This window comes from Cryptomeria japonica, chromosome 3, assembly GCF_030272615.1.
Source record: "Cryptomeria japonica chromosome 3, Sugi_1.0, whole genome shotgun sequence".
In the NCBI taxonomy this organism is placed as follows: Eukaryota; Viridiplantae; Streptophyta; class Pinopsida; order Cupressales; family Cupressaceae; genus Cryptomeria; species Cryptomeria japonica.
Window position 1 is genome coordinate 596778862 of NC_081407.1, and position 27377 is coordinate 596806238.

General features: G+C 42.4%; 1 protein-coding gene and 1 pseudogene across 1 annotated transcript in view; both read left to right on the forward strand.

The window, feature by feature from the left end:
• LOC131035728 (uncharacterized) overlaps nucleotides 1-27377 on the forward strand; it is a 201031-nt gene that overhangs the window by 63530 nt on the left and 110124 nt on the right. The window lies entirely within an intron of this gene.
• On the forward strand, nucleotides 3179-4946 carry LOC131035725 (pentatricopeptide repeat-containing protein GUN1, chloroplastic-like; annotated as a pseudogene).

The window sequence follows — 27377 nt, forward strand, 5'->3', positions numbered from 1 at the left end:
GATGCTCGGGGGAGAAGTTGCGAATTGTCTATGGTTGGGAGCATAGAAACGGGACTCGCCTAGACTCGCCTAAACTTAGCGAGTCCGAGTCCGAGTCCGAGTCATGCTCGCTGAGTCTCTGGGACTCGGACACGGACTCATTCGAGTCTGGCGAGCAAACTCACCAGACTCGCCGAGTTGGCAAGTTTGGCTCAAACTCGCCAAACTCGGCGAGTCTCGAGCCCCAAACTCGGCTACTGGCTGGGTTAGTAAAATGACAAAAAAAAACATTTTAAAAAGTTTTTTTTAAATGAATGGTATTGTCTTTGTTCACTACAACCTTTGCCTGAGAATGAGAAAAATTAGGGTTACAACATGTCAACCAATAGAAAAATAACACCCGACACCTTTATTAAACAATAAGTTTTTTTGGCCTCACGGGGCGCTGCCCCTCGACCTTGCCCTATATCTCGACCTTGCCCTATATCGTGACAGGGAGTGCGCAAGGGGCGTTGCCCCTTGACCCCGCAAGGGGCGATGCCCCTTGACTACCTTGGGGGCGTTGCCCCCAAACCCTCGTTGAAAAATATGGGGGGAAACTGCGTCGATAGAAGTAGGGAAAATTTAAGCTCCAAGTCTGACACTGATTGGATTGGCCAGGTAGATATAGAGGCCGAGACTGTAGCCATGGCAGAGGACGAGCGGAGAGCACGAGCACAGACAGGAGATTCAGAGGCAGATAGTGACACGGATGTTGTAATGTCCCCTTCTCATTGATGCTCTTTCAGTGGTCCATTAGCCTATTCCTGAGACCTGTAGGATAGGTGGAATGGGGAGTGAGGATCTAGCCTTGATGAAATGAGGACTTACTATTTTTAGTAAGTCAGGGAATGACCATTCTGATGTTACTATCCTACTGAGTTCTCCATGTTTCGCCTCTAGACGCGATGATCATGCTTTTCTGAGTATTGATTCTTGACTTACTATTTTTAGTAAGTGGTAGTGTGGCACAATTCTATTTTTGGTAGTAGACAGGGTTCTGATTCTGCAGCAGTTTGGTGAGTGTCCCAACTCAGTTTCATCCTAGCAGTGTTAATAATCAGTACCAGAGCCATATGTGAAATAATTGAATATTAATTCCTTATCCTAAGGTTAATATTTAATTAATTTGATTATTGACGACTGATTTATTATAAATTGGGATTAATGCCTATTTTCCTAAGTTCTTGGCAAATTCATATTTATTAGAGAGATATCGAAATATTGAGGAAGATGTTATATTTTTTTTGTAACTTATCTCTAATTTCGCTAAAAGTGGTTAACGTGGGTCCAAGTCTTGGGCGTGAGGTTTGACTCTTGCATTGGGCGCTACACTGGGTCCACATGAAGATGAAATGCGATGCAAATGGGAAGTGGAATTTGCATTTGAATTTGAATGGTGAGAAGTTATAAATAAGAGCCTTGGGCTTTCATTTGGGACATCTTGAAAATTTGTAAGGTTATGGTGCCGGTTTGGTGACAGAACTTGAGGCTTCGGAGTGAGTCTCCCTAGTGCTACCCGGTTTCGTACTTGAAATACAGTACCTAGCTGTGCATTGTATTCTTCTACATTCTTAGAGTTTGCCATAGACATTTTGGTGTTGAAGTGATTTTGGAAACTTGCTGGTTTCGCCTGTGGCTGAAGCACATTTTTGCTCACACCTCTCTGTTGGAGCGACTGACAATTATGGGTATCAGCCCTATCTTCCTTCCCAGCACTGGCGATAAACATTGTAAGTTTATAGCATGTTTGTTTAAGTTTTGAATTTATTATGCCAAATCGAAATTCCTAGGCTAGGTGTGGGTTATCTGCTTTGCATTGGGATGCGTGCAAATTAAATAAGGGTTTGTTTGGGGTGTTGTTTTGATCGGTTGCCATTGCATATGATGTACGGTGGGTTTGGGACTAGTTTGAGTTGATTTGGATTTAAAATGAGGGAGTTATGAGTATTTTGGCATTTCTCTAGGCCGCTGGTTTGTACTTTCAGCCTGCAGATTGGTTGTAACAGAAATTTATATCTTTATTGTAGAAATCTGCATTACTCTCCTTCTATCATCTCTATTATTTTAAGGTTAGGTAGTAGTACTACTAACCAGTTCTATCTTTGTAATTCTCATCCCGCTGAATAAGTGGAAGAGGCTGACTTGCCGCCTGATATGCAACAAATTTGTAATTTTCAGTCCTCCCGCTGAAATACGCAGTAGAGTGATTGAACTTCAATTTCTTGTAATTTTCCCTTGGTCGGTTTACTGCCAAGAGTTTAGTTTCTATCCTGCTGGATAAGCAGAAGGGGCTGGCTTGCCGCCCATGCATTGTAATTTTTAGTTTGATTGTTGTTGCTGACGATCCCCGGAACACCATATGCTCTCACCCTCCCAGTCTGGGCTCTTGGTGAACAAAAGGTGGAAGGGTTCCCTTTCAGTTGTTTGGTTTATTCCTCTAACCTTAATGGGTTATTTGTTGTGGATGAATTGTTATTGGCCTAAAAACAAAAAAAAAAATTAGTGGGATATTACAGATGTTCTTGATGTTGGTAAGCATGGCATGGTGTCATGGGGAGCAGCTATGGCTGTCGAATCATCCAGGACCCACCTTAGATGCCTTCGCAGGGGGCCGGAGGGTGCAGGCTCCTCTGAGCCATAGGCTTGTAGTTGTATTTACCTTTGGTATTTGTATGAAACATTTGATGATGATCATATGATGACATGGATTTTTTATTCCATGAGTTTTGTAATATTGTATACATTTGACAATATTTATATATCTATGTTTGTTATTTCCTTTAGCTACAATTTTTCGTTTATGCTTATGTGATTGATGTATACTTGTGTATGTAATCAAATGAGTTGAGTTTGATGATGTTATTGTGTCTTTAAGGTGTATTCAATAAAGGGTGCTTGAAACAAGTTTTAAATCTTTAAAAATCTCTAAATTTCTTGAGTTTTTCACTTTCCCGAGTCCAGCTAAGTTTGGAGCCGAGTCTGACGCTGAGTCTCGAGTTCGAGTCCGAGTCGGCCTTGCCGAGTCCGAGTCGAGTCCAAGTCTCGTTTCTTTGGTTGGGAGGGCAAATCAGTGCCCATGATTAATCGAGCACACCGCAAATCAACATGGAATCAGAGCGGGTACGAAACCTGGGAAACGGCCTGATACAGTAGCAACATGGAAGAGAACAGGGAATCGATCATTAAAGGAAATGGACCATCCCTATATAAACATAAGAGAAGCGAGTAGGAGAAGCTGGCGAGCACCTTGATCAGCGTGATGGGCCGCCTGAGCAGAGTGGATGTGGCTCAACAGGTGTTCGAGCGGGCAAGGGCGCAGGGCTATGGCACCACTGTCTATGCCTTCTCTGCGCTTATCAGCACGTACGATCGCAGTGGCCTCTGCAACAAGGCCATTCGAGTCTTTCGCCTCATGAAGTGTTGTGGCTGCAAACCTAATCTTGTTACCTAAAATGTTGTTATCGATGCTTGTGGAAAGGGCGGCTTCGATTTCAAGCAAGCTTTGCTTGTGTTTGATGAAATGATAAGGGAAGGCATGGAGCCTGACCGAATCACCTTTGATTCTCTCATTGCCGTGTGCAGCCTGGGGGGATTGTGGGAAGAGGCGCAGGGCATGCTCAAGGAGATGCTTTATCGAGGAATTGACCAGGACATTTTCACTTATAACACCCTTTTAGATGCGCTTTGTAAAGGAGGTCAGATGGACCTCGCTGCTTCCATAATGTTTGGCATGTCTCAAAGGAACATTCTGCCTAATGTGGTTACTTACAATACTGTCATTGATGTCTATGCAAAGGCTGGATGCCTTACGAGGCATTGGACATGTACAATGAAATGAAATATTGTGGCATTAATCTTAATAGAGTTTCTTACAATACACTCTTGTCTATTTATGCCAAGTTGGGAAGGTTTGAGGAGGCTCTTGCTGTTTGCTAGGAGATGGAAAGAGATGGTATTAACAAGGATGCTGTAACATACAACGCTCTCCTAGGTGGGTACGAAAAATAGGGAAGGTATGATAAAATCAAGGACCTATTTCAAGAGATGAAAATGCATTTCGTCTCCTAATGTGCTCACTCCACTCTAATCAATGCATATTCTAAAGGAGGACTGCAGGCTGAGGCTTTGAAAATTCTAGATGAATTTAAATGCTCTGGTTTGAAGCCTAATGTGGTGCTTTATAGTGTGCTTATTGATGCATTATATAAGAATGGCGCTGTGGAAGAAGCTCTTGCTCTGCTCAATCATATGACGAAAGAAGGCGTGATGCCAAATGTTGTCACTTATAATTCTATAATTGATGCCTTTGGGAGGAATAGTCAGATCCATCCTAGAAGTTGTAGCGATGGTTCCAGTGTGCTGCCTATAGAGAATAATGTGCCCAACAGTTCTTTAGAGGTTGTGAGAAGCTGGGGTACAAAAAAATAAAACTAAAATTCGATTGGAGACAAAGCCAAGGCTTATGATGCAATAGTAATGTTTGAGCACTTTGGAATCGAGAAAAGTCTTCCTCTATCTCTTGCCGAGGACATGAAACATAGTTTTAAGGAGATTTTGTACACAGTGAAAATGTTTCATAAAATGCACGAATTGGGAATCAAACCAAATATAGTCACATTTTCTACCATTCTCAATGCCTGCAGTCGTTGTCGATCCTTCAAAGAAGCTTCCATGTTGTTGGTTGCGATTATTTGATAGTCGTGTGTATGGTGTTGCCCATGGGCTGCTAATGGGCTTTAGGGACCAAATATGGGGGCAAGCTCAAGTGTTTTTCGATGAAGTTACTCGGATGGACTTTTCTACTGCTTCATCTTTCTATAATGCTCACAGATATGCTTTGGCATTTTGGCCAGGACAGAGATTGCATTCAAGGGTGGATGAGTTTGATAAATCCTGTGAGGAAGCATCACAGGCTGCTGCCATGAAATTGAGTTGGTGGTTGGAGACGTCTCTTCGAAGAGGAAGAATCAACAGTCAGAGGGAGCTTGGCATTTCAGATTCAGAGGGTGCCTGACATTTCAGCTTCAGAAGCAACCTTGGACAAGGAGGTCAAAAGGTTGATATCAGGTTCACAGGGAGTCACATCATTTTCTGAAGAGATTTGGGATGTTGGCTTACAAGTCTATGTCTACACTGATGTCAGTGCACTTAGTTAGTTCATGTGTGAACTCAGACATATATATTGATTCCGATTGGGCAGGGTGTGTCACTAACCGGAAGAGCACCTCTGGTTGTTGTTTTAGTTTGGGTTCTACCATGATTAAGTTTGTGTACTTTCGACATAAGCTTGGTATGGTGGAGAATGAATCCCTAGATGAGATTGAGTCTCAACATCATTGATCTATTTATATACTAATGCATTCTTCTCTTTGAGAGAGAAGTTTAAAGTGTAATCTCTTGTTAATGCATTTCTCTTTGAGAGAGATTTAAGGTGAAAACCCTTATTTCCACCCTTTGGGATGAGCCATGGTGGAACCACCCTCTGATATGGTTCATGGTGGATGTCATGTGTGTGACGCCATGACAACACCACGTGAGAGAGTCCGTGGTGATTTTCTTGATTTTCTTGTACTTGTGTGTTTACCCTCTGGATGAGCCATGGTGAATATCATTGTGAGGTGACGATCTCACAATGATGAACACTTGTGCATCTTACCATCATTGTGAGGTGACGATCTCACAATAATGGTTGTGTTGTCCTCATTTTTGTTTCCAAAAATGAAGGACCATTACATAAATTTTTTGTGAAAAAATAATTTTTTTTACTCTATGGCATGCTTCCCGAGGCAGAATTTCGACTAATCCTTGGATTGTCTTAATCCTCAGTCCATCCTCAAACTACGTTTTGAATTTCGTCGCATTCTGGGTTCATTTGCTATGTCTTTCCTTCAATTTCGGGTTTTAAAATCCCGACTGCAGGTGGAGAATTTTCGTCAAACTGCAAGTTTTAATGATGTCCATTGTTTTGGTCTTTGTAGGGAAATTTTTAGCTTATTACATGTGCACTTTTATTAAAAGATGAATACTTGTAATTTGTTTTGAATTTCTCCTTTATTGTTTTTATTGTTTTTTGGCTTTTTCAGTTAAAATAGGGATTTTTTGGTTAAGTTACAAGTAAACTTGTAGTTCTCTCCAAAAACCCCTACATTAATGGTTTTTACATGTAATAGGGATTTTAAACCCCTATTACATGTGTGCAAGTAAATTATGACTTCTTGTAGGGGTTTTATTTCCCCTTTACAAGTGAATAAAACTTGCATCTCTCTCCAAAAATCCCGATTTTGCCTTGTAAGTGAAAAAGTGACAATTTAAAACTTGCACTTTGGTCTAACAAACCCGATTTTGCTCATAAAGTGCATTTTAGACCGTTTTAAACTTGCATTTTGTTCCAAAAATCCTGAATTTGGCTTTGTTGAGGAAAAAGTGAAAATTAGAACTTGTTATATCTTCTATAAAACCCGATTTTCACTTATGCAAATTCGAACTTGTCTTTGTCTCTAAAAAACCCGATTTTCATTTGGAAGCAAATTTGTTGAAATTTTCAAGCGATTTTTGTGGAGATCTTCTAGGAAGGAGAGGCGTTTTGGATTTCACCCTATTCTTATGCATTTGTAAACACTTATCACGCCATTTGGGGTTTGCATTTACTGATGTTTTGGTCTAAATCAGCAACCATGTGTTTCTTTGAAGCCATATTTTGGGGGATCAAGACTCCACGAAGTTGGAATCTCCTAGTTCGTTTTTACCTCTCTTACCTAGGCGTGGAGTTTGCGACAAGTTTTTAGTCATATTAATGGGTCATTCAAGATGCATTTGTTGCCATGTTTTTTTTTACGTGGCCCTCCTTTGGCTGCGTATTGAAAGGATTTGATGCCGCATTTTCCCTCCATCCTTGGGCGTTTGGCTTTGAGACTCTCATACATGGTATTTCCTTAAGGATTTGGCCCTATTTTCTTGCATCTATAAACACGTTTTTGCTTCTAAAGACATTTTTGCAAAAACATGACAAGAGTTTAGCATTGCGGATTGTTTCTATTTATTGGTTTGTCTTCTTCATTCCAAAGATTGGTTGCATCTTTTGGAGAAGCATTTTCAGTTTCATTCAAGGTATGTTTTCCTTTCTTTCTTGTTTCATTTTATTATTTTCTTGTTTTCTTAGTTTTCCTTCTTAGTTGCAGTTTTGTAAATATGTTGTTCTTCCCCCAACAATCGGTTTTTTTGAGAGAGATCTTCCCCTTGGTATGCAATTTTTGAATTGCATTGTTCTTCCCTGAATTTCCTCTTTACTTGTATTCGGGATTTTTAATCCCGATTACAAGTTGGCTGGAAATTCTTGTTCTTCCCTTACGGTTAAGAAATTTAACCATTTTTGTATTCGGGATTTTTAATCCCGATTACAAGTTGGCTGGAAATTCTTGTTCTTCCCTTACGGTTAAGAAATTGAACCATTTTTTGGTTAAAATTCCAAGTTGAAAAGTGTGAAATACCCCCCCCTTTCAAATTAGGGTTTTAAAAACCGGATTACATGTTGAAAAGTTCTTCCCATTTTCATGAAAATGACATTCCTGGATTTTCCCATTTCTATCCATTCATGTTTCCCATATCCGTACTTTTCATTTCCGTCATTTTTCGCAAGTCAAATTCTCATTTTCCATCCATTTCTCCATTTGCATATTTACAAGTGTACTTGCACTCGAGTTTTAAAACCCCGATTACATGTATGTTCTTTCCAACTTGTATACTTGCAAAAATTTCCCCAAGATCCGAAATTGGTCAAAGTCAAGTTTTTCCCATTTCCATATATTTCCCCTCTTCCTCTCACAAAATTGTGAAGTTCAAGAATCGAAGTTTTTCCCATTTGAAGAAGGAAGAATGATATTTGCAGCTAACTATGATGTTGCGTTAACTCTTTTAAGTCTTCATCACAATATTCTAGGTTTTCAATCAATGTTAGATTTGCCGGCATCTCCAGTTTCAAAAAAGATGAAGTACAAGTATGACAAGTATCAGAATGAGGTAGCACCCTCCCAAGTTTCTTCCCCTTTGGATCGTATCAGAGACACGGAAATAGGGCACGTGGATATGTCGGAATTTGTCTAGAGGGTGGAAGATCCATAGGATAATAACATGCAGCAGCTGTTGGACAGCCATATCCATCATGCATCTTCCTTCCCGGTGGCTGCCCTAGAACTTGAATTTGTTCTCGCCTGCGCCCATCATTTTGACAAAGAGACAAGAGTCATCAAAAATGATGATGGCGAAGCAATAATTGGTCTTGATGCAGATACGATCGAGAAGGTCTTCAGAATACCTTTGCACCTGTTTACATGGAAATCTCCAAAGAAAGTGCAGCAGAGTATTACGTGAAGAGGGAAAAAGATTGCAAGTGACATATCAACAGGTGGATCCAAGAGCCATGAGCCTCCTTCTCTAGGTGGGCTAAGTTGTACCGCTGCGATTTCAAATGGGAAATAGGAGACACCATAACCCTTCACAGCAGGATGATGGGCCTCGAGTATTCTAATGTCTTTGAGCTATGGATGTACCAGTTCATCATGTTCATAAGGCAATCACACCATATATCATGAAGAGAAGTCATCAACGATGCCTTGTGCGAACAACTTGCAGCAGTCCCTTCCACCATGACTTTCTTCATGGACTCATATTTGATATACTTGGCAGCATCATTTAGCACTTTCCAGGTCTTTCTACCAAGGGTGATCGCTCACTTATACCATTTTGGGAATATTATGACCAGTTGCCGTTGAGACCCAATAGACTGCATTTTAGAAGAGTCCAAGATGCATTTTTCGGATATTTCATGTGTCAGTTTGACAGGACTCTGAGGAACAAAAGAGTATCAGATGAGGCATGGGAAAGGGTGTGCGAATATGGATGTTTGTTTCTACAGTTTCCCACCTTCACCTATATGAGAATCGGATGCTATGGTGGTCAGCCATATATGCTTCCCAGATACCCAATTGATAAGATCATTCTTATGGAGTTGGGAAAACAAATCATGGCTGTCCACACTTTTCAGTCTGATAGACACAAGGTTGGAATGGGGATCTCTACCACAAATCCATTGAAAATTGGCCGGTATTTCCTTGTCACATCTGTAAAAGCTAAGGCCATGGAAACTGAAATGCAGGAAATCAAGCTCAAAAGGTTTAAACCTAGAGCTGATTTTGATTACAGGGGTATGAAGGAGTAGATCAAGAAATCCTTTGTGCACATGCATTGCATCGAAGACATCTGGGTAGATCTCTGCACAGAGGCCAAAGTTTTGAAGATGGATTACTGCAGGCTCATTATTGAGCAATTTGTTGATTTGAACTTGGTGGATATCCCACAAGGGATGATTGATGATGGGCACATACTTGATCCTGAATACATTTCTTGGAGGGTTGAGGAAGCTCCACTTCCTTTGATCCAATGGTCACACAAAGAGTGCATATCCATCCTTTAGAGATTTCAGCCTATCTTGGCTAACACCAACACATGGCTGAAAACAAATGTTGTTAGACTTATAAAAATCAAGGTTGGAAAAGAAGATGATTGTACAGGGCCTCTTGGACGTAAGTTTGAGATTCAGGTTGACAACAAGGAAGGTGCATCATCTTCGGGCACAAGGATCAAGTTGCGAGTTAGTCGGGCAGTAGTGCTTCCTCCTGAGGAGACGACAGTTTGTGGGAAGGAAAAATCACGATTTCATGTTTAGGTGATCGATCTGGATAATCCAGAAGAAGGGCAGCAATCTGATGATGCTTCTAAGTCTTCAGTTTCAGACTCACCTCATGAGATCATTCCCCCAGTTTCCATTGAGATGCCTCTTTCTCCTCCTGATTTGCTTGTGGATGAATCTTCTCAGAATGCCATTCCCATTTCAGCATACGAGCCACCTCCTGATCATCAACAAGAAAGTGTGTTGGAAGTTCCTGAGGATATTCCTACTTGCATCCAGTTATCAGATATTGATACTTCCACTTCTGATTTTGAAGAATTTATGAGGCAATCTGCCTGCCCGTTGGTAACTGGGCAAAACGTGTTCGCTGTCCAAACAAATATTCCTCCCAAGATGACCACGGTGATTCAAACAGAGACTGCTTCTCCTTTGCATATAGCTGCTACTGAAGGGGAGTTGATGACGTTGCCTCCATGGCTCAGTTCTTTTACTCCGAAAAGGAAGAAGCAAGAAATCTCACTTGATGCCTTTGATTATCAGCAACTGAAACAGTCCAGATCCAAAGTTGCTAAGAAGGCCAAGACTATCTCCAGAGTAACTGTTGACATCAACAAGATGAAGGTAGCTGAAATTGTGGAACCTATTGCAGATAAGCCGCTTGAAGAAATGTCAACTGCTGATTATAAGGTTACAAGGATAGAGTTGGGCAAACAAATGCATGAGGTCATTAAACATGATGCTCAGTTTTCTATAGCTTCGCTGGTACAAAGGTGTGATGAACTTCTAGCAAAGAAAGACAAGCTAGGAGAGGAAAACCGACAACTTATGGCAGCCGTTCGTAAAATCACAAAACCTGCTGCTGAAGGGAGTAAATCCATAGGTTCTTCTAGTTCCCAAGAATCAATTCGTGGAGTGGAAAGGGCTGCTCAGAAGGTACAAGCATTGGATTTTTGGGTTGATCAGCTTCATGATCTATGTGCACAGGTAATGAAAGACATTTTTCAAATGATGTCTAAGTTAGAGACCATTGAGGAGAAACTGGATCAGACTTCTGATACTTTCAAATAGAATCTGGAAAGTGTTGAAGAAAGTTTGACAATCTGGCGTACCATGCCCCAACAACAGCTGAGTGTTTTGCAGGAGCATTCCATCATCTCTTCTAGGGTCATGTACTTGGAATTTGAAGAGCTTCTGGAAAACAAGGCCCTTGTTCTTAAATCCCTCATTGAGAAGATCGGTGATGCAAAGAGATTCTGGGGTGAAGTTTTTCGAGATATTGTCTCACATTGTGAAAGGGCTTCTTGCAACATAGTAAGTTAGGATGGAGAGCTGATTCCAGAAGAAGAAGTTCTTGCTGATTTACAGATGAGGATTCATAATGAATGGAGGAGCGAACAATTCTCGGCCGCTTCAATTCAGATATTGATGAAACACCAAGCCTTTTTGCATGAAATCCAGTCTATCCTGGATAAAAACAACTCTGTGCTTCTCCGGTGTCATGACACTATTGTGAAGACCATGATTGTTGCTAAGAACACCCATGAACCGAATCTCAAGGAACTACAAACAAGCATCCAGAAGTTTAAAGGATTCGTGTCTTCACGTAATGCAACTTAAGTGTTTTTCAACACTTAGTTGTATTTTTCCACCTTTGTAATCTTTAGTTGTAATTTTGTTTTGACAAGTTACATGTAAAAGTATTTTTTTTGTAAAATGCAAGTGACACATTACTTGCACTTTTGTAATTACATGTAAAACAACTACAAGTTGTGTCCAATTAGGACTGTAGTTGGAATAATTCTTAGTTAGTTATTGAAGTCTTAGTTAGTTATTGAATAAGTCTTGGTGGTTGAGAGAATCTCTCAAGTTAGTTAGAATCCTCCCACCTTTTTCTCAAGGCTCCTCTTCTATAAATACTCGAGGGGTCTATTTTAATTTTTATCTTTTTGGAAAGCAAGCAAAAACTCTGCCAAATTTACAGTAAAGAAGTCTTTGAGCTTTCATGTGTAAATCCAAGAATTGAAAGGAATAGAAGGAAATTGCTCAAGCTTTGAGTCTTTGTGCTACTGTAATGTCCCCTTCTCATTGATGACCTTCCAGTGGTCCATTAGCCTATCCCTAAGACCCGTAGGCTAGGTGGAATGAAGAATGAGGGGTCCAACATTGATGAAACAAGGACTTACTATTTTTAGTAAGTCAAGGAATGGCTATTCTGGTGATACTGTCCTACTGAGCTCTCCATGCTCAGTCTCTGAGTGCGAAGATCATTCTTTTCGGAGCATTAGTTCTTGACTTACTATTTTTAGTAAGTGACAGTATGGCATAATTCTATTTTTGGCAGTGGACAGGGTCCTGATTCTGCAGCAATACAGTGGTCTTCCTGGCTCAGTTTCATCTTGGTTGTGATAATAATCAGTACGGGAGTCTTATGTGACATGATTAAATATTATTTCCTTATCTTAAGGTTTAATATTTAATTAATCTAATTATTAGTTGCTGATTATTGAATTTGGGATTAATGTCTATTTTTTCCTAAGTATTTGGCAAATTTCATGTTAAATAAAAAGATGTCGAAATTATTGGAGGAGATATTATTTTATGACTTATCTCTAATGTGCCAAGTGAATTTCGTGGGCCCATGCCTTTTTGGCCTGAGGTTTGTGTTGAGGATATGGCGCCACTCTTGGGGTCCACGTAGAGTGGAATGAAAGGCAAATGAGAGAAGTGAATTTGCATTTGGATTTGAGGGTGTGGAGTTATAAATATGAGACTTGGGCTCCCATTTGCATTATCTTGAAAAATTGTAATGTTATGTTGCTGGTTTGGCAACATAACTAAGACTTCGGAGTGCATCTCCCTAGTGCTTCCCGGTTTCGTACTTGAAATATGGTACCTAGCTGTGCGTTGTATTTTTCTACATTCTCAGAGTTTTCTTAGACATTTTTTGGTATTGAAGTGATGCTGGAGACTTGCTGGTTTGCTTGTGGCTAAAGTATCTTTTCGCTCATACCTCTCTGCTGAAGCAACTGACGATTATGGGTATCATCTCCTTCTTCCTTCCCAGCACTGGCAATAAAATTTGTGAGTTTATAGCATGTTTGTTTGAGTTTTGAATTTGTTGTGCTAAATCGAAATTCCTAGGTATAGCGTGGGTTTCTATTTTTGCATTGGGATGCGTGCAAAATAAATAAGGGGTTGTTTGAGTTGTAGTTTTGATTGATTGCTGTTGTGAGTGATATATTGTGGGTTTGGGACTGGTTTGAATTGATTCGGATGTATAATGAGGGAGTTATGAGCATTTTGGCATTTCCATAGGTTGCTGATTTGTAATTTCATCCTGCAGATTGGTTGTAACAGAAATTTATGTTCTTATTGTGGAAATCTGCATTACTCTCCTTCTCTCATCTCTATTATTGTAAGGTTAGGTAGTAGTACTACTAACCAGTTCTATTGTTGTAACTCTCATCCCACTGAATAAGTGGAAGAGGCTGGCTTGCCGCCTAATATTCAGCAACTTTGTAATTTCCAGTCTTCCCACTGAATAAGTGGTCGAGTGATAGCTTGTGTAATGGTCCTCCCACTGCATAAGCGGTCGAATTGAGGTTATTATGTAATTGCAGTCCTCCCACTGAAATATTGTGGTTGAGTGATTCTTATTTTGTGTATCTCACTTGGCTGGTTTACCGCCAAGTTTCCTTGTTCTCCCGCTAGATAAGTGGAAGGGGCTGGCTTGCCGCCCAAGCATTGCATTATGTTTCAGTTTTCTACAAGCTGATTGAGAGATTCGACACCAGGGATCCAGAGGTGAAGTTTAGAGAACTTGCACAACTCAGGCAACAAGGTTCATTGGACACTTACGTGACTGAATTCCAAAACCTATCAGTCGTGGTGAGTAGCATCTCAGAGAAGCGGTTGGTTGTCCTTTTCACTGAAGAACTTGAAGAACCTTTGAGAGGATGGGTCAAAGCTTTTGATCCGCCCACCCTGGCAGAAGCTATGAAAAAATCTAGAAGTATGGAGTTGGCTGCCCCAAGGAGTAAAATTCAGTCCAAGCCTTTTCCTTTCAAAAACGATAAGAAGAAATTCACGAATTAGACCAAGAGGTTCCCTCCGCGTATGGATGATGGGCTCCGTCAAGAGCTCCGGAGAAAGAATCTTTGTTATTCTTGTAGAGAACCTTGGGTTCTCGGACATAAGTGCCATGGAAAAGGGAATTTGCATCAGATGGAGTGTTATTTCAGAAGATGGATCAGATTCTAAAATTTTAGAACAACAAACTGAAGTTGAGGACAACAAGTATGAAGAGGCTCCTGAAGGGCCTGAATTTGGGTCAGAAGATAGAGGAGTGGTTGCTCAACTCTCGAGCATTCACAAAAATGAATCCTTCAGAGTTCGGGGTGTGATTGGAGAGCATCGTGTCATTGCTCTCATTGACACAAGTGCAACACACAACTTCATTGATGAGAGGATTGTTGGAAAAAAGGGACTAGTGGCAGAGGAAGTTGAGGGCTTCAAATTCATGGTAGCAAATGGCTCCACTATATCTTGTAATCGAATGATTTCCAACATGTCTGTGAAGTTGGGGAATCATGAAATCAGAGATGATTTTTTTGTGGTGAGCATTGGAGGGATTGATGATGCAGTCCTCGGGATTCAATGGCTGAGATCTCTTGGTGAGATCACACTAAACCTACAAACCAAGTAGCTTAAATTCATGTCTGAAGGGAAGAAGGTAGTGTTGAGAGGAATGTCGCATGGGGGACTTAAAGTGGTATCCTTGAAAAGAATGGAAAGGCTGATCCGCCATAATTAGGTGGAGTGGGCAGCAAAGTGTTTGATAATGCCTTCCAATCCATTGGTAGATAAGGGCAGCTATTCCTCATATATTTCAGCAATGATCAAGGATAGAAGCAAGATCATGGTCATGCCTTCAGAACCACAAAAGGAGCACAAGAATTATCCTGAAGATTCAAGCTTTGATAACCAAGAGAAGCAAGGTGTTTGAAAATCCACCTCCTGGCAAGCCTCCTGAAAGAGGTGCCGAACACATTATTGAGCTTGAAAAAGGAGCTAAGCCAGTCATGACTACTCCTTATCGATATCCTAAGAAGCAGAAGGATGAGATTGAGAAAGCAATTTAGGAATTGCTTGACATGGGTTACATACGGCCTAGCAAAAGCCCCTTTGCTTCGGCTGTTGTTTTGGTGAGAAAGAAGGATGGAACCATGTGCATGTGTGTGGATTACAGAGCCCTGAACTAGAAAACCATCAAGAATCGGTATCCTATTCTGAGGATTGATGAGCTCATTGACGAGCTACATGGGGCAATGTTCTTTTCCAAGATTGACCTTAGGTTGGGGTACCATCAGATTAGAATGAGAGCATCAGATGTGGAGAAGACTGCTTTCAGATGCCACTTTGGGCATTTTGAGTTCCTAGTCATGCCCTTTGGCTTGACTAATGCACCCGCTACATTTCAGTCGTGCATGAACAAAATCTTCCAAGAACAGCTAAGGAAGTTTGTTCTGATATTCTTTGATGACATACTTATATTTAGCAAATCTTGGAAACAACATTTACAGCAGTTGGATGAAGTGTTGAGCATATTGGAATCCGAATCCTTGTTTGCCAAGGAGTCCAAATGTGAGTTTGGAATGGAAGAGTTGCTCTACCTTGGTTACATTATCAGTGCAGGTGGTGTGAAGGTGGATCCTGAAAAGATTAGAGCCATCATTGATTGGCCTACTCCCGAAAACATAACACATTTGAGGGGATTTTTGGGGTTGTGTGGATTCTATCGAAGGTTTGTGAAGGGATATTCTCAGTTAGCTGCCCCCCTTACAGATCTTACAAAGAAAGGAGCTTTTGAATGGTCCGAAAAGGCACAGACAATATTTGAGCAGTTTAAAAGGATCATGAGTTCCTGCCCTGTTTTAGCATTGCCTGATTTCACCAAGCCATTTGAGCTACAGTGTGATGCCTCTGGAGAAGGTGTTGGTGCGGCCCTCATGTGGGATAAGCATCCCATAGTCTTTGAGAGCAGAAAGTTGAGAGGTCCTGAGAGATTGTACTCCATTTATGACAAGGGAATGCTTGCCATAATGCATGCCCTTGCAAAGTTCAGACAGTATCTGGTGGGGAGTAAATTCATTGTTAAGACTGATCACAATAGTCTTAAACACTTCATGCATTAGAGAGATTTGAATGAGAGACAACAAAAATGGGTGAGTAAGCTGCAGGCTTACAATTTCGACATTGAGTATGTTAAGGGTAAAAACAATGTTGTGGCAGATGCCTTATCCAAAAGACCCCATTTAAGCTCATTTTGCGAGCTTACTGTTGATTGGAGAGAGTTGTTGCTTGCTGATTATGCCAAAAATCAGTTTGCAACCAGCCTTATAGAAGGTACTTTTCATGATGAAAGGTACAAATTGGTTGAGGGATTGATCCTGTAAAAAGGGAAGAATCTTCATAGTAGCTGAATCTAAGTTAAAAGAGAAGATTTTGAAGACTTTCCATGACATCCCTTTGTTGGTCACCAAGGTTATTTCAAAACATATAAGCAGATCTGGGAGAGATTCTCTTGGAAGGGACTTAAAAGTGATGTTTTGAAGTACATTAAGGAGTGTCATACATGTCAGAGGAACAAATATGAGCACATTCTACCAGCTGGTTGTTAGCGGCATTATTGTACACAAACATAAGACTAGTTAATTATGTGTAATTGTTTTGGTTAGTTGGCAACCGAGGGGTGGTCGTTGCGGTGCGATGGTTGGCGCTCGCACCCCCTCGGTATCTTTATATACTTCCGAATGTAACTTGTAAGGGGAGGACGATTATGAATGGAATAATATCACATATACTTGTCTGATATCTATGGCGTTATTATTTTGCATTACGTGTTTTATCTGTGTACTTTAAGTTATTCACCCAAGAGGGTAAACATTTGGCGCTGTTGCCGAGATGTACTCGGGAATGGAAACCGCGGATGGCGCATGGATACGATGGGCCTACCCGTTGGTGAGATAAACCCAGAGGCCGATGACGCGCGAACAAAACTTTACACAGGAGAAGACACCGCAACGAGAGAATTTTCAATTCTGCTCCGGTAGCCATCCAGACCTACGTCCAACGAGAGGCGACGGAGGCGGAAATCCCACCAAGTGCCGTGTGGACAGCGTTGGAAGTGCGGGATGGCGCCAGATCGGGAAGGAATTGAACCTTGAATCTCCTATATTCAAATAAAAGTGTCATTGACACGAGTTGTATCTGAGGAAATGTATTGCGAATTATGGAAATGTATGGCAATTAATGCCCAATCTATTGAATAAAGATAGAAATAAAAAAGAAGAAACGGACGAGTGGGAGGCCGCGCAGAGGGCCTTGATTCTGGAGCAGCAAGTAGAACGTAGACGGAGGCTGAGGCAACTTGCCGAAGGACGACCTGCCAAAGGGTGGCCCGAGGGGAACCAAGGAGGTGTCACGGAGGGTGCAGAAGCCGACGGAAATTTCTATGCGTTGCCAGAACACCGTAGGGTAGGGAGCCACGAAGAGTTTTTGGAGGAAACAAGGTTAAGGAGAGATCTAGTCGAAGAGACCCGGGATTGGTTCAGAAACTTATCCCTTACACCACAAAGTGAGGATCACCAAAGGGAGCCAGGAGTGGGCGCAGGTGATAACGAAGGGGAGGATAACCGTATGGTAGGTGCCACACTCAGTAGGCAAAACACTGTACCTCTAGTCACCCACGTAGGACACACCACCGACACCGGAGGGAGCGGCACAGGGGCATAGACACAGCCACAGCCACCTCTAGGAAGACGATCCCCATCGATGGGGAGTAAACAGAAACTGCCGAAGTTCAATGGCGATGGGAAGGAAGATCTCGTCTGCCATTGTCGAACGTGCGAAACCATATGGTCAGTGAACGGTGTTATCGACCAAAACGAATGGGTAACACAGTTCCCAGCAACTTTAAGGGGAGTGGCCATAGACTGGTACTCAGACATGGATAAGGTCAAAGTCGGCACATGGCCCGACCTGAAGAAGGAGTTTGGGATAGAGTTCCGCCTCCTGAGAGATGACAACGAAATAGTCGCTGAGATCTATGGAACGAAGTAGAATAAGAATGAGACAGTGCGAGCTTATAGTCGGTGGCTGAAGGAACTACTGGGAAAGATGGAGAGTCAACCAGCAGATGGGTTGAAAAAGCGATGGTTCGTGGAGGGACTAAAGCATTCCCTCCGAAAGAAGATGAAAATTGTTCCACCTACATCGTACGAAGACGCATACAATAGAGCGATGGATCTCGAGAGCGAGACCAAGACATCGAAGAAAAAGAAGGATAACTTGTCTGAGGAGGATGACTCGTCACAGGAAAGCAACAACGACAACGAGGTTGGAAAACGGGTGCAAGCGCTCCAGAAAGACATGGAGCAAATGAGGAAGGAATTCAAAGCAATGAGAAGCACCGGTCGGACTGAAGGGGACATATGGTGCACTGAGTGCAAAGAGGAGGGGCACACAAAGGGTACTTGCCCGAAGAAGGCATTCTGCGAGATTTGCCAAGTGATGGGACACTCCACCAAGGAGTGCCCATACAACATGAAAACCCGAAATACGCAAATGAACCAGGTGTTGTTCATGGAGCAGGCCACAACGTCCGCACCAGTGGGTACGGGCCAACAAGCGAACAACAATGCAACCTCGGGAGGCTATCGAGATAACCGGTGGGGAGGACGAAACAACAATAACAACAATAACAACACAAGGAGCCGGATCCAATATGACTCCAAAGGTCGACCGATGGTACAATGCAGAGCGTGCAGCCAGTGGGGGCACTTCGCCCGAGACTGCCTGAAGGGAGAGGCCACACAATATTTGTGCAAATGGTGCGGACCGGGAGACCACGAAGATGCCACCTGCCCGAAGTCTGGCGTCAACTTGCTCAATGTCGAGCAAACCAAAGAAGAGGAAGTGCTGGCCGTAACCTGCGCCCAAGCCAGACATGCAATGCGCCTAGACTCGGAGATGGAGAAGCGAAGGGCACGGGAAGCACGGGAAGAAATTGAGAAAGAGATACAAGAAAGGGCGAAGGCGAAGGGTACGACGAGTACTTCCAGCCGACCAGAGGCGGAGGATGCTCTACTAAATCAAATTTTAAAATTAAAACTGGAGGTGCCTGTGAAGGTACACTACCTCCTCCAGACGATGCCTCAATTACGAACGGCGTTGCTGAATAATCTCTCCCAACCACGCACCGATACCAACCACCGCACAGATGTTCCTGGGGGGTCTGCAATAGACCCCATGTTGCTGGCAGTTAACACTGGAAGGAACCCGACCATTGTGGAGATGGGTATCCTTGGCACCATTCTAACCGATACCATCGTCGATGGTGGATCAGGAGTGAATGTTCTTCCAGAAGAAACTTGGCGGAAGCCGGGAAAGCCGACGTTGTGGCCATCTACATTCAATCTGCTCGGAACAGATTAGCATGGAATCAAACCCATCGGGACATTGATGGGCCAACAAGTTACCATCGGGACGCAACCCTTCATACTGGACTTCGTGGTAATCCCACTAAAGAAAAAAGGGTATGATGCGATCTTAGGGAGAGAGTGGCTGGTGGCAGCCAAGGCCACCCACAACTGGAAGAAGAACACTTTGTCTACGGAGAATGGAGGAAGGAAGTTTATCATAGACCTCGGGACACAGTTAGTTAGTGAGGAACTGGCATCATCTTCGGAATCAGAGGGTGAAGGAGAAGGCAATCCGAGGAATGAAGGACGAGGCTGTAGGGAGCCCTACGATGAAGGGATTCTCAAACTAGGAGAGTGCTTCGAGGATGAGACAGGGTCATTGAACGGGCTCTTCCATTGGCAGATGGAGGATTATGAAATGTTCCAGAGCTACAGGCTCGAAGTAGAGGAACCAGAGCAAGTAACAGAGGAGGTGCACCTGCCAGAATACATAGAATATTGGAAGGGAGATGCCACAAACCTCGGTGACGTAGATAATCTGAAGATCAATTGTGTCGGCAACGATTGGAACCCTGTGTGGAAGGCTGCAGCTTTCAAAATCTTTATTATTCTTCTTTTTCTTATGTACGGGAAGGAGATCGTGGTCCCTGTAGAATTTGTGGTTCCAGGTCTTTGGATGGCCATTGAAAATAGACTTGCCACCAACGGATCCAAATTGAATCCCTACCACGCGAAGAGCGCAGTGGACCCGAGAGGCCAGAGGGGGACCCGATAGGATGGAAGGGGACTCGAGAGGCTGGGCAGGCGACTTGAGAGGCACGGGAGCAAAGTGGGAGATTCTTGGGCGAGGAAAACCGAGAAGGATGAAGGGCGATCCCAGAGACAGGGGACCCGAGCCGAAGACTCTCTAGACAACTAAATTAGGAAAAAAAACAAAAAACGTACGGTCTGTACGACAACCGTATGACGTAAAAAAAAAAAAAAGGAAGACGTGGGGCCAGTATACGGTGACTACATCGGCGGTGGGACCACCAATGGTGGAACCACCGACGGTGGCAACACCGTCGGTGGGACCATCGAAGGTGGAACCACCGTGTGGTAGTTACACTGTGCGGTGGTTACACCGATGGTGGGCCCACCGTGTGGTGGTTGCCACCGTGCGGTGGACACCCGCACACATAAAAGTCCCGCATAAGTCTGCACACGCAAAGGAGAAGAAATAAAAACCCCGCAAGAAGAAAGACACCCAGCCCACACCAAACAAAAAAAGGACGAAGCGAAAAAGAGAGACACGCACAACAACAAAGCCATAATGCAGCACCGCACAAACAAACACAGCCGTACGGTGGAGGGGTGTTGACTGCACGGGAAGGTGGTCGTATGATTGGAAGTATCAGTGCTGTTGTTGACCGTACGGGGAGGTTGTATGGCCGGGGTGCCATCAGGGACATTATAGAGGAAACAAAAAAAAACGACAACGACGACGACTAGATTGAAAAATCATTCGATGACATCTGGAGCCAGGACGCTGAAAATATTAGAGTGGAGAAGAAGGGTTTTGACATCTTAAAATATCACAAAAATGATGCGCACCATGGACTTTCGTGTGGTTTTGAGGGTTGTAAATTGGTGTTGGCGGCGGGGGCGCTGCCCCTCGACCCCGTTGGGGGCATTGCCCCCAAGACCCCAGTTTATTTTTGAGCTACAGTACACTTGTTGGAGTTGGGCGAAGGGCATTAGAGATGTCACGGTAAGTGTTGTGGTTGTCCGTACTGTGAGAAAGAAGCCTGCAGCTAAGCATTGGCAGGGAAGCCATAAGCCGTAGAGGGAGACGGATTTGGAGGTTGGGAACAAATAGGGTTTGAGGGAAGGCATTCCAGGTCCACGTAGTTGTATGACACCAGGGAGTTATTCAGTTCAGTTATTAACCTTTGGGGAGTGTGATGGAGGATTTGAGGTGTCTCCTAGCCTTTGTGCCAGCGGGTTGTGGCCACCTCCAGGCAGGAATGGTACGCTTGAGGAACTTGGAGTATGTCTTGGCTGGACGTGAGGTTGCCTTGGTGGATGCAGAGAGGGCTCGGGAGGAGCTGACCACTAGGTTGGAGGCAGTACTAGCGTGAGACTTAGCTTAGCGTACCCAGGAGTTGGATGCCGAGAGGGCAACGTCGGTGGCTATCGAGGACAAATTGGCTAGGGAGATAGTGTCATTTGAGTAGCAGTTGGTGGAGGCTGAGATTGAAAAGCATGTTTTGGAGACAAGTTTGGTTTAGGCACAGGAGGATTGTGATGTCAAAGGAAGCACTAATGGTGAAATCTGCACTTGAGCATCGGATGGTAGCAGAAAAGGGTTTCAGGCGAGGACGCAACAGGCGTATAAGTTCCGGGCTCGACTGGCATCAGTTGTTCTGTTTAATGTCATCTCTATTTTGTATTAAGTCGTTCGGAGACGACTTCTTTTCTTTTGGGGGGGATGATGTTAGCGGCATTATTGTACACAAACATAAGACTAGTTAATTATGTGTAATTGTTTTGGTTATTTGGCAACCGAGGGGTGGTCGTTGCGGTGCGACGGTTGGCGCTCGCACCCCCTCGGTATCTTTATATACTTCCGAATGTAACTTGTAAGGGGAGGATGATTATGAATGGAATAATACCACATATACTTGTCTGATATCTATGGCATTATTATTCTGCATTACATGTTTTATCTGTGTACTTTAAGTTATTCACCCGAGAGGGTAAACACCGGTTTGTTACAACCCTTGCCTATTCTCGGTAAAAAATGGGAGAGTATCTCCATGGATTTCATCACAGGGTTGCCTCGGGCTCAAGGGAAGGATAGTATCTATGTGGTGGTGGACAGACTTACAAAGTTTGCTCATTTCTTCGCCATCACTAGCTCTTTTACAGCAGCACAAGTTGCTGAAGTGTTCTTCCGGGAGGTGTTCAGATTACATGGTTTACCGAAGAACATTGTAAGTGATAGGGACAGCAAGTTCCTAAGTGCTTTTTGGCAGGAGATTTTCAGATTGTGTGGTACTATGCTCACTCGAAGCACCAGTTACCACCCTCAAACTGATGGGCAGACCGAGATAGTGAATAAATGGTTGGAAGGTTATCTTAGAAACTATGTCTCGGAGCAGCAGAATATATGGGTGAGATGGCTTCACCTAGGGGAATATTATTACAATTCCTCCTATCACATGTCCTTCCGGATGTGACCGTTCATGGCACTATATGTTATGAAGCTCCTAGCTTCCCGGACTTGGTATTTGGTGATAGCAGAACCCCTCAGGCAAAGGATATGATGCAGCAGAGTCAGGATATTCTGAGGATTCTGAGGGACAATCTCCAGCATGCACATAATCAGCAGAAGTTGTATGTTGATCAGTAGCGAATTTAGCGCACCTTTGAGGTGGGCGACTTGGTTTATTTGAGGCTCCAGCCCTATAGACAGTCTACTCTCAAGAAGAGTGGGGTTGAGAAGTTGAAGCCACGATTCTATGGGCCTTTCAGAGTTAGCAGAAGGGTTGGAGAAGTGGCGTATGAGTTGGAATTGCTAGCAAGCAGTAGGATCCATAATGTATTTCATGTGTCTCGCCTTAAGAAGGCTCTGGGATATAATGTTGTTGCTTCAGCTGAGTTACCTCCGCTTGATGAGGAGGGTGAGTTGGTTTTGGTTCCTGAAGCTATCCTTGAATTTAGGGAACGATCTTTGAGGATAAGGGTTATCAGGGAATACTTGATCAAATGGAAGAATCTACCAGCAGAGGATGCTACATGGGAAAATGAGGAGATTTTCTATAGGGATGCTGATATGAACCAAGTTTGATCTCACAGAACCAAGTCTTCACTTCCCTTAATGGATGATTGTCTATAGGGCTGCAGCCTCAAAAACATTGTCACCCACCTCAAATGTTCCTTTGGTATGGTGCGGATCAGCATATAATTTTTGTTGATTTTGAGCATGTTGCAATTTTTCCTTGAGCGCTGCCATAATATTCTTGCTTTGTTGGACCACATCTTTAGCATTAGGAACTCTACTATCAGTAAACAAAGGAAGTAGCATCATAGCCATAGAGTGCCTTGAAGGGAGACATACCGATCGACATGTGATGAGTGGTGTTTAGCAATACTCACCCAAGTGCAACCACTTAATCCATGTTGTTTGCTGACCTGTAACATAGTTTCTCAAGTAACCCTCAATCCATTTGTTTACTATTCCAGTTTGCCCGTCTGTTTGTGGATTGGTATTTGATGCTAGGTGTCAATTCTGTCCCTGTCAAACGGAATAGCTCTTGCCAAAACAGAGTACGGAACCTAATGTCATGTCATTTACAATTGTTTTTGGCAACCCATGAAGTCTGAAAATTTCTTTAAACAGATCTGCCACTTGAGGTGCTTTAAAATCTGATGCTATCGCATGAAAATGTGCATGCTTTGTGAGTCTATCAACCACTACATATAAACAATCTTTGCCTTAGACCCTAGGCAATCCAGTGATTAAACCATAGATATGCTTTCCCATTTCCAATTCGGGATGGGCAAAGGCTGCAATAAACCTGCTGGGAACACATGCTCCTCATTTTGTTGACATTCTTTGCAATCTTTTAAATGCTGCATTACATCATTTTTCAATCCTTTCCAAGAAAAATGTTCCCTTATTTGTTTATATGTTTTGTAGAAACCTAGCTGGCCAGCAAGTGGGGTATCATGGCAAGATTGTAAAATCCTTTCCTTCATTTTAGATTCAGGTGTAATGTACACTTGTCCTTTGTAAAGAATCAACTCATTTGCTGTTTTGAACTTGTCATCTTGCACCTTGCCTTTCAAAATATCATTAGAAAATGAGTTTTTGACATAGCTGTAATTAATGACCTCCTATCAGCAAAATTATCAGAAATAGAATGCAAATGAGATTTTCTAGACAATGCATCAGCTTCCACATTATTATTCCCCTTTACATATTCAATGTGTTGAGACATGGACCAACTAGGACTCGAACCTAGGACCTTCCATATGCTGCTGGAGTGCTCTACCACTGAGCTACTGGCCCCTCTTGGACCAGTCCATTGTCGGTCCGGATGTGGCTTATTTCCAACACCAACACCCCCCCTTAAGCCACACCTCTCGTGTGCTTGGGGCTTCTAGCCTGGACCTGGCTTTGATACCATGTTGAGACATGGACCAGCTAGGACTCGAACCTAGGACCTGTGTATATGCTGCTGGAGTGCTCTACCACTGAGCTACTGGCCCCTCTTGGACCAGTCCATCATCGGTCTGGGTGTGGCTTATTTCCAACACCAACACAATGTCAAAGTCATAGGCTTGAACTTTGCTTTCCCACTTATGCTGTCTATCTGTATCATTCAAATCTCTTTGATTAAGAAATTATTTCAATCTGTCTAGTCTTAACCAAAAACTTGTTGCAAACCAAATATTGTCTAAACTTGGTCAAAGCATGCATTATTGCCAGTATTTCTTTGTCATAGATTGAGAGCTTACACTCAGTTTCTTTGAGCTTCCTACTCTCAAATGCTATGGAATGTTTATATTTTGCATCAAAACAGCCCCTATTCCTTCATCGGAGGCATCATATTCTAAAACCAAAGGAACTGAAAAATCTGGAATTGCTAAGATGGGGCACAAACTTATTACCTCTTTCAGCTTATCAAAGGCTTGTTAAGCTGATGGAGTCCATGCAAACACTCCCTTCTTTGTTAGATTTGTAAGTGGAGTCCATGCAAACAATCCACTTACAAACCTTCTATAGTAGTTGCATAACCCAACAAATCCTCTCAGCTGCATTAGATTGCTTGGCCTAGGCCAATCTCGGATGGCTTTGATTTTTTCTTCATCTACGCTCACTCCATGCACACTAATTCTGAATCCCAAATATAAGATTTCTTGCAACCCGAACTCACACTTAGATGCTTTGGCATAAAAGGACTGCTGCTCTAAGATACTGAGCATCTCATCAAAGTGTTTTAAATGATCTTCCCAATTTTTGCTTTAAACTAAGATGTCATCAAAGAAGACCAAAACAAACTTCCTCAATTGTAGAATAAATATCCGATTCATACATTATTGTAAAGTTGTTGGAGCTTTTCTTAGTCCAAAGGGCATCACCAAATATTCATAGTGCCCATAATGACACCGAAATGCTGTCTTGTGTACATCCTCATGCCTGACCTTGATTTGGTGGTTTCTTGAACACAAATCAATCTTGGAGAAGTACCTAGCTTCGTGTTGCTCATCAATCAATTCATCAATTCATGGTATTGGGTATTGGTTCTTAACGGTTCTCTTGTTGAGAGCTTGGTAATCAATACACATCCTCATAGTTTCATCTTTTTTCTTGACCAGCACTAGTGAAGATGCAAAAGGGCTGGAACTATATGCCCCATATCCAGCAGTTCTTTGATTGTCTTTTCGATTTCTTCCTTATACACCTTTGGATGGCGGTAAGGAGTGATCATAACTGGTTTTGCCCCTTCCTCAAGCTCAATAATGTGTTTGAAACCCCTATTAGGAGGCAGTCATAAGGGAATGTCTTTGAACTCTTTATTATTCTTATCTAGGATAGATTGGATCTGCACATTGGCAACACCTTCTTTCTTAGCAACATGAAAGATCCCCAGCCAAATTTGATCTGAATTTCTGATTTATGTGGTTTGCTGGTTGTGTTTGAATCAGTTTGTTTGAAAGGTTTTTGCTTGAGTTTTGATACCAATTTGAATGCAAGGGTTTTATATAATTTTAGTGCAATAAATTGACATTTACTATGCTTCTTAACACAATATATATTATATATGACTGATATAAAATTCAGAATACTGATTTGTAAGGACAGCAACATGCAAATTCAGATTTAGCATTTAGAACATGAAACCATAAGAGTCTTCATACCTGGAAATACCATTGCTGCCTTATTGGAATTTTATTGAGAAAAGTGCAAATGCAAGGTACAAGAAAATGCCACCAGACTGCTATAGGAGGCCGATTTGTGATATAAACCCTAAATAGTTTGTATGAATGTTGAGAAGGCCCTTATTGCAGAAGTTCGAGTGATGGTCCAGACTTGTATAATTCTGATGTGCAAAATCAGTCTTAATTATTTCTGATGTGAGGTCTGATTTTTGCTCCAAACCCTAATGCCCAGCTGTAGCTTGTTATATTCCTATGTATAGAAGGTACGACAGGCTTGGTGTGCTGTTGAATGATGAATATATAGGCCCAAATGATCTAGATTTGCGATCTGATTCCAAAAATCTGCTCTTCAATATGTCTGATCTGCTGATAGTACTGAAGAATGATGCCAATCTGCTCAATGATGGATTCTAAACTGAACTCACCCTCCAAGAAATGTTGGGGTTTCGTCCAACCTTCCAATCTCCAAGGAGTTTTCGTTCCCAGAAGTCTATCTGCTGCTGAAATTCTTCCTCAGAGCTCAATTCCAAAGTTTTCTGTTGCAAAAATGAATGCTTGAATAATGAAATGATGCCTCATGTTGCTTTATTGACTCCCAACCCTAATCAAACCCTTTAGGGTTTTCACTTTATTTAATTAAGTTTATTTTATAAACTTATAGCACCTCATCAAGACTGAACCCGTTATGACTCCCTTATTTATAATAATAAGTTGTTTTCAAAACAACTTAATTTAAGCCCTCCTAGGCATCATGCTCCATGGTGGTCCACTTATTGGTTACTTTATTAAAATAATATAAAGTAACTTTATTAGATGTTTATTTTATTAATTTATTTAGAACATTAAAGTCATAACTTCAATATTCCATTTTATTCTTGAAATCATCACCTGGACTCCGAACTGAAAACTGAGTGCTTCTGCCAGTCCAAGGCTGATGTCTAAATATAGCAGGGCCACAATCAGTCAACCCCTACAAAATAGGGATTCCCCTAAAAGTAGGAGATCATCCCTAATCGCCCAAAATGAATCATGAAGCCTTCTGCCACAATCCACTAGCTTTGGAAAGGTCAACACGTTGACTGCTAGTGCCTCCCTAAAAATAGGGATCTCCTCTAAAAATTAGAAATTGCAAAAAAAACCTCTAGAATGATTCTTGGGGCCCCTTGTTGCATTCCAGTCAACTCCCAGTCAACTCCCTAAAAAATAGGACACCCTCCTAAAATTCAGGAGACTGCCTCAGACTATCTAGAATGGCCTAT